General features: G+C 42.2%; 1 protein-coding gene across 2 annotated transcripts in view; it reads left to right on the top strand.

The window, feature by feature from the left end:
• The first annotated feature begins 702 nt into the window (after positions 1-702).
• Positions 703-6,323, top strand: part of SYT1 (synaptotagmin 1) — a 536,537-nt gene continuing 530,916 nt past the window's right edge. Inside the window, exon 1 of one of the 2 annotated variants that reach the window (XM_084811795.1) lies at positions 703-1,091. The gene's annotated coding sequence lies outside the window, so the exon portion shown is untranslated. The remainder of the gene's footprint in view (positions 1,092-6,323) is intronic. The other variant, XM_084811796.1, reaches the window with a different exon arrangement.

The following is a 6,323-nucleotide window of genomic DNA, read 5'->3' as shown; positions in this document are numbered from 1 at the left end:
AGGCAAATCCCTGTAGAATTACAAAGGGGAAGGAGAAAATGTTCTTAAAAAGATGACAGAGGACCCAGAAAGGTGAGCAGGTTCAGTGAATTGAGGAAGAAGACAACACCTTGGGTTGCTGTTTGGGTAGAGAGTTTCATTTCATTTTTTATTGCTGCTTGTGTTAGTCGCTCCCTCCCCTCCCCACCTCCAGCTTCTCTCTTTCTATGTCTCTCTTTTGTTGCTCTGAAAATGCCATACTGTAAATTGCCTGAGATTTCAAGGCGGGGGGGGGAAGAGGAGGAGGAGGAGGAGGCAGGGATGGGTGGGTGGGTGGGTGGGTGTGTGGGGGGACATGGAGAGAATCAGGTCACCCGGGCGACTGGCTTTTCCATTGCAGAGTTTAGAGTGGAGGGGGGGGGGCAGAAACACAATCACTTTATCAATTCGAAAGATTGATTTGATGCCCTTGATTGTCATTCGTAGGGAACTCCCTTCCCTGGCCCCCCTTTCCCCACTGTAGGAGCAGTGGATGGCCGGGGGGGGGGGAGAGAGAGAGAGAGAGAGAAAGAAAGAAAGAAAGAGAGAGAGAGAGAAAGGGAGAAGCGAACGTAGCCATGGCATGGGCGATGCTGCCTAAGCAAGTCCCACCTATGACTCCTGGCGGCTGATTGGCTGCCGGGGACCCAGTCCCCGCCCCTCAGCCAATCGGAGGGCCGCGGCGGGGCGAGGATGGGCTGCCTCTCCGTGGAGGGATTCCTGGAGCAGCTGCAGAGAGCTTCGATGCTCTAGGCTCGGTTCTCCCCCCCCCCCGCCCCGCCCCGCCCCGCGCCTCTCCTCCCCCTCCTCTTAGCCAGCTCGCCGGCGGCGGCTGAAACTCCCCCACAGCACCAAGCCCGCGCACTGAGGGGAGGGGGGGCGCCCAGACCTGCCTGTGCGGCGGAGGCTACTCGCACCCGTACACTTTTGCGTGCGTGCGTGTTTGTTATTGAAGTCTCCCATCCCAGGAAAGCGCGCGCGGGCGCGCGCGCGGGGAGAAGTGGGGGGAGAGTCTACTAGCCACCGAGGCGAGAGCACGGGCGGACAGGCTCTTCCCGCTTCTTGGTGGCCAGGTAAGGCAGCGTGGCGCCGGGCTGGATCGCTGTTTCTTCGCCTGACGGTTTCTGTAATCCGCGTGCGTGCGCGTCTATCTCCGTCTATCTGCCACACACACACACACACGCGCGCGCGCGCGCGCGCACGCACGCACGAATTGAGAAGTGCTCCGCGCTAGGGGAGGAGATCTCTCGGGGGCCTCTTGAAAGGACGCTGACGGGAGCACATGCTTCTTCTCCACAGGTAACTGGGGAAGCGGTTTGTCCAGTGCCTTCTGCTGACTTGAAAAAGCTGGGCTGGGTGGATGTGTCTGGCAGTCTCCACCCACTCTGCTCCGAAAAGCCCTCCACCCATCTAGTGTTTCTCTTCTGGAGAAGTCAGCTGGTGGGTGACATGGGGTGAAATGGAAAGGGGGGGGAGAGAAGGGGGGGGAGGCGTGGGGGAGGATGAATCCTGCCTGCTATCCAGTGACAGAAACGGGCTAAAAACAGTGTCCAAAGCAATGAAACTGCGTATAAGACAGTAAGCAAATCCTCAAGCTCCTGCTGACAGATAGGAGAATCAGTTTCTGAAAGGAGCTGCCTGCCACTGGTTTTTGTTCTTTTCCCAAGTGGTGGCAGGGAGAAAGGGGGAGATTTAAGTTTAATGCAGTTCAGTTTTAACTAGCAACCTTCCGACTTCACAGTTCTTCTCCTACGAGTGACTGTTCGGTAAGGAAAGAGAGGTTCAGCATCAACAATTTCCAACATCAGGTATTAACACCCCCCTCCCTCCCCCAGTATGATTAGGTGCACCGGATTTATAGCATTGAAGGTTAGATGCAGATATAGATGTTGTTCTCCAGTAGTATTCCCTAAAGGATGTGCAAGGTTTTTGTTGTTGTGGTTGTGATGGTACGTGGCGAAAGTGATGGTTCTGAGATTTGAAAATAACGATTGTCATGGATCTTCCATCTCCCTTTCCCAATAATGGCAGATTTGTAATGTTTAACTTCATAAAAACATGTCCTTTATTTTTCCTTCAAAGATCTCTTTGTATGTCTAGGAGTAATTTATAATGGCCTATTGATAATGTGTGTTTGCCATATGGTAATACAATGTTAGCAGCATGGTTAAAAATGAAATTTGTGTAGGCTTAGCTACATTGTTAGCAAAAAGTTAAAGAAGCAGAAGTGAAAAAGTTATGAAAATGGTTGTCATTCTGTTCCCCTCCAACCCGAAGAATATCATACCTCTTGTTTTCTTATAAAGATATCAAGCCAGTTACTAAAGTATTGTACATAAACACAGTCATTGGAATGAGTCTTTATGGCAGTTTCCACAATCTGTAATTCAGTCATCATTGGTACGAGCTGCTTTTTACCATTATTCATCAGACCTAGCTGAATGATTTCTGTCAGATGGGAAGTGGTAGAAAGAAGCCTCTAGGTAAATGTAACTGGAAAGCTTTCTAAGTGCAGTTCTAAATGAGCAGAGAAAAATACTTGGCCACAATCTATAGACTGATATTAGCCTCCGATCAGCATGAGAGATGCCAAGTTTTGTTTTCTTAATGTCTGCTTGTGACTGGAGAGAGGATCTTTGTGGTTTGGTGGTGCTGACCTTGTACATTTTAGCATAAAATGTCATATTTTCGCAGCAGTTTTCCCATTTTAACATGCTCTGGGTTCCATTCAGAGTGCATTCATTTGAATTACCAAGATGTTGTAACCCATGATGTGACCATTTCTGCAATCACATTTTGAGCCTATGAACAGCTGTCCTACTTTTGTACACATTCTCTGCGTGTTCTTTAGCATTGTTAATGGAGAGTTATTTTTAATTCTAAATCGGATATAACAAGTAGATTATAAGTACCAGGATAGATGATTGGTTGAGTCAACAAAAGCCTCAGAGGGTTAATTTTAAAACCTTCATTTAAAACCAAAGTACCTGAAACTTGATGTTTTATAGATATATCTTCTCGCTATATTGATGATGAATGATTTCCCCTAGATACATGTGTGATTTACATGCATCCATTATGTTGAAATGGACAGACAAAGCAAAACCTTGAAGAGGGTTCAGGTCTCTTGAAGGTCTCTTGTCTCTTATGAATAAGCAACCCTGACCTATTCCAGAGGGGTAGCTGTGTTAATATGTTGCAGAAAAAATAATGAAGAGTCTTGTGGCACCTTGAAGACTAACATATTTATTACAAGAAGTGTTTAAAGTGCCACAAGACTCTTTGTTATTTAAACCTGACCTAGTTTTATTCTTAGGAGACATTTAAAAACATGCAAAGAGCTGTGCTGGATCATACCAAGGTTCCATCCAGTCCAGCATACTGTTCACACAGTGGCCACCCACAAGCAGGACATGAGTGTAATAGCACCCTCCCACCCATGTTCCCCAGCAAGTGGTGTACATAGGTACACCAGTTGCCTCTGATACTGGAGGTAGTGCATTTGTTTCTCAGAGTTGGTGTTGTTTAGTTGTAGTCTGTTGGTAATGCCTAGGGAGAGATATGTACAAAGGTAGTATATTACTGTGTTCTGCTATGTTGGAACATCTGAAATATATATTACCTGAAAATTGAGAAGTATACTGGCAGTTACTCACAACAGTCATCCGTACTGGTGTTATTTCCACTGAAGTCAACGAGTCTGTGTGACAGTGTGAGTGGACTGTGAATCTAATTTGCATGTAGTAAAAATCAGTACAACAGGCAGATCCTGGGAAGAGAAAGCATTTTGAAAAAGACCCATAGGACATAGGATAATGGCATTCGGTAGGAAATTGTGACTCTGTTGCACTTGTAAAAGCATGAAATGCTTCTCTGTAGCCATTTCATACCAACCTAATTTCCTGCACATTAAAAGAATGCATAAGTGCCCCTTCTTAATGATTGATGCCAACATGCTAGCTCTGTTTTAAGGGATTTTATTAAGTCTTCTTACTTAACAATTACAAAATATGTCACGTTTAACTTATGTGTCAGTTGTACATAGGGAGTACAAAACTAAAAAGAGTAGGAGGTGAAGAAACACTGGAATGGAGCAACATTGGATGATGATTGTTCATGCAATAACCACAAAACCAAATATAAGAATCTTGCATAGAGTTAGTAGCAGAGCTTGGGGGGGAGATACAGAAGCAGAAAGGGACACTTTGCTAGACATCTGACAGAGGAATTTCCATATATGTCCAGGTAGTATAACAAGACAATAAGGATAAAATAAATGGTAATGGTAATTTGATTGGTTTATAGTTGGTGTATTACAATATTACACTTTTAAAGCACAACCTCTAAAAAGTGCAAAGTTAATTGAGCATTTATTTATGTTGTTGTGGTTGCATTTTGTTTATACAATGAGAAAAGAGGTTCAGACACAGCAAACTCAACTACATTTAATATTCTGAGATCAATGTATTAAAAAAACCTTGAGAAACAGGTGAATGCTAACATTCAGAATATTATCCCTAATGGTTCCTATAAAGGTTGAGTTCTGTGTGTACCCAATGTTGGATATATGACAGAAGAAATTTTACAGATCAGGGCACTATCTCTAGTATTCTAATGGCACCATTTTTTCCAGGATGATAATATTTTTCCCTCTCAGAGCTGTGAATTCAGTGACCTTAATGTATAATAAAAAATATCTGACTAATTTGGCTTTTGTTGGTCCTCTAGAATGTTTGTTTTTAGCATTATTCTGTAACTGAAACAGCTCAATTAGGAATATACACATGGAAAACTTTTTGACTCGTATGTACCCAGGGGATTTACCAAGAATACTTCACCTTAAATATGCTTAAGTGAATAAATACAGTATTATGTAAACAAATATTTGAGAGATTTTCATGTAGAAAAGTAATCTGTACTGTACTAGATGGGGTCTTTTTTCCTCCATGCTATGCACCAGTCAACTGGAGGAGATTTGAAAAGCTTCAGATAATATCTCCTCTTGTACAGAAACATAACACATTTAGATATATGGCATTCAGATGAATACTGAAGACAGCATCTGTAGAGTACTTTTAATGATTCTTTGTATGCAGAGCTAACAGACAGAGGCAGCACTAATGTGCTGTCCATCTAAAGTGTTCCTTTAGCTCAGGATTTAGGTGGATTTGAAGAGAAGTCATTTGTATAAGCAATGTTCCCCCAAAAAGTTTCCCTCTTAGACAATCTGAAATCTGTCATGGAGTTCATAACAGAAACAGGACCTTTACACATGGAAGGCTTTATGAGTATGTATTAAATTAGCTGTGACAGAATGATCTTTCTGATACTTTGCTCCGTTTTCACAGTTTGAAAAGGCTATCTTTGGGCTTGTTTTTTTCATAGTAACATGCCCTGCAATTCTAAAGGTAGTTCAGCTTTACTTCTCAAGTAACTTCCCTTTGAAGTCATTCCACTGATCTTGGTAAGGTAACTCTAGAAAAAGCAATTTGAGGATTGTAGCCTGAACTCCTACAACAAAAGCAGTTTTAAGTAGTTTCAGTTTGGTTTAAAATCGCTGTGGGATTCCAGTGTTTTCTTGTCTGTCATTTTTTGTTTTCACCAGTTGCCTTTAAGCTACATCCACTGGGAATTTCTTCTTTTCTCTTCTAGAGGGAGCTGTGCCGCTCACTTCTTGAATGTGCAGATACTTGAGAATCTTGTAGTCCATTTCTCATTCAGCCACAGTTACCAGTTATCAGTAGAGAGATGAAAATATCATCATAATAAAACAATATGATGTAACAATACGGTTTTTATTTGAAAGCATAACAGAATTTAACTGATAAATAATGTAATAGCTAATACTGTCTGGTACTTTGGAAATAGCCATGCTAGGGAAAGGCAACATGAACTAATGTTATTTTATGCAGTGTGAAACTGGGAAAAGTATTTAACATGCAACAAGGCAATTGTATTATTATGAATGAAATGATAAAAGCTGTTCAGCTGACAGCTTTTGCATATCGTTAGCGTAAAATGAGAATATACACAATTTGTAAAGGTACATAGGCCATATATAACTTTTAGGAACATCACAAAGTCCTTGTTTTATTGTTTTGTTTTGTTTTATTCACTGTTTGCCCTTTCAATTACAGAAGCAACAGTAGGTACCAATATATTAATACATACATCAAGCAGCCAACTGAATTCAGTAAATTTGATATAAGCACAATAAATAATAAAACCCTGTCTTGGAACAGCTATATTCTTTCTTTTAAATGCCAATCCAACTAAGAAAGTTGGCTTCCAGCACTGTACTCAGG

The sequence above is a fragment of the Heloderma suspectum genome, chromosome 7 (assembly GCF_057233095.1).
Source record: "Heloderma suspectum isolate Gila_16-S chromosome 7, 16-S_ref, whole genome shotgun sequence".
NCBI classification, from domain to species: domain Eukaryota; kingdom Metazoa; phylum Chordata; class Lepidosauria; order Squamata; family Helodermatidae; genus Heloderma; species Heloderma suspectum.
The sequence above is the reverse complement of the archived record's forward strand: the minus strand, read 5'-3'. Positions and strand labels throughout refer to the sequence as shown.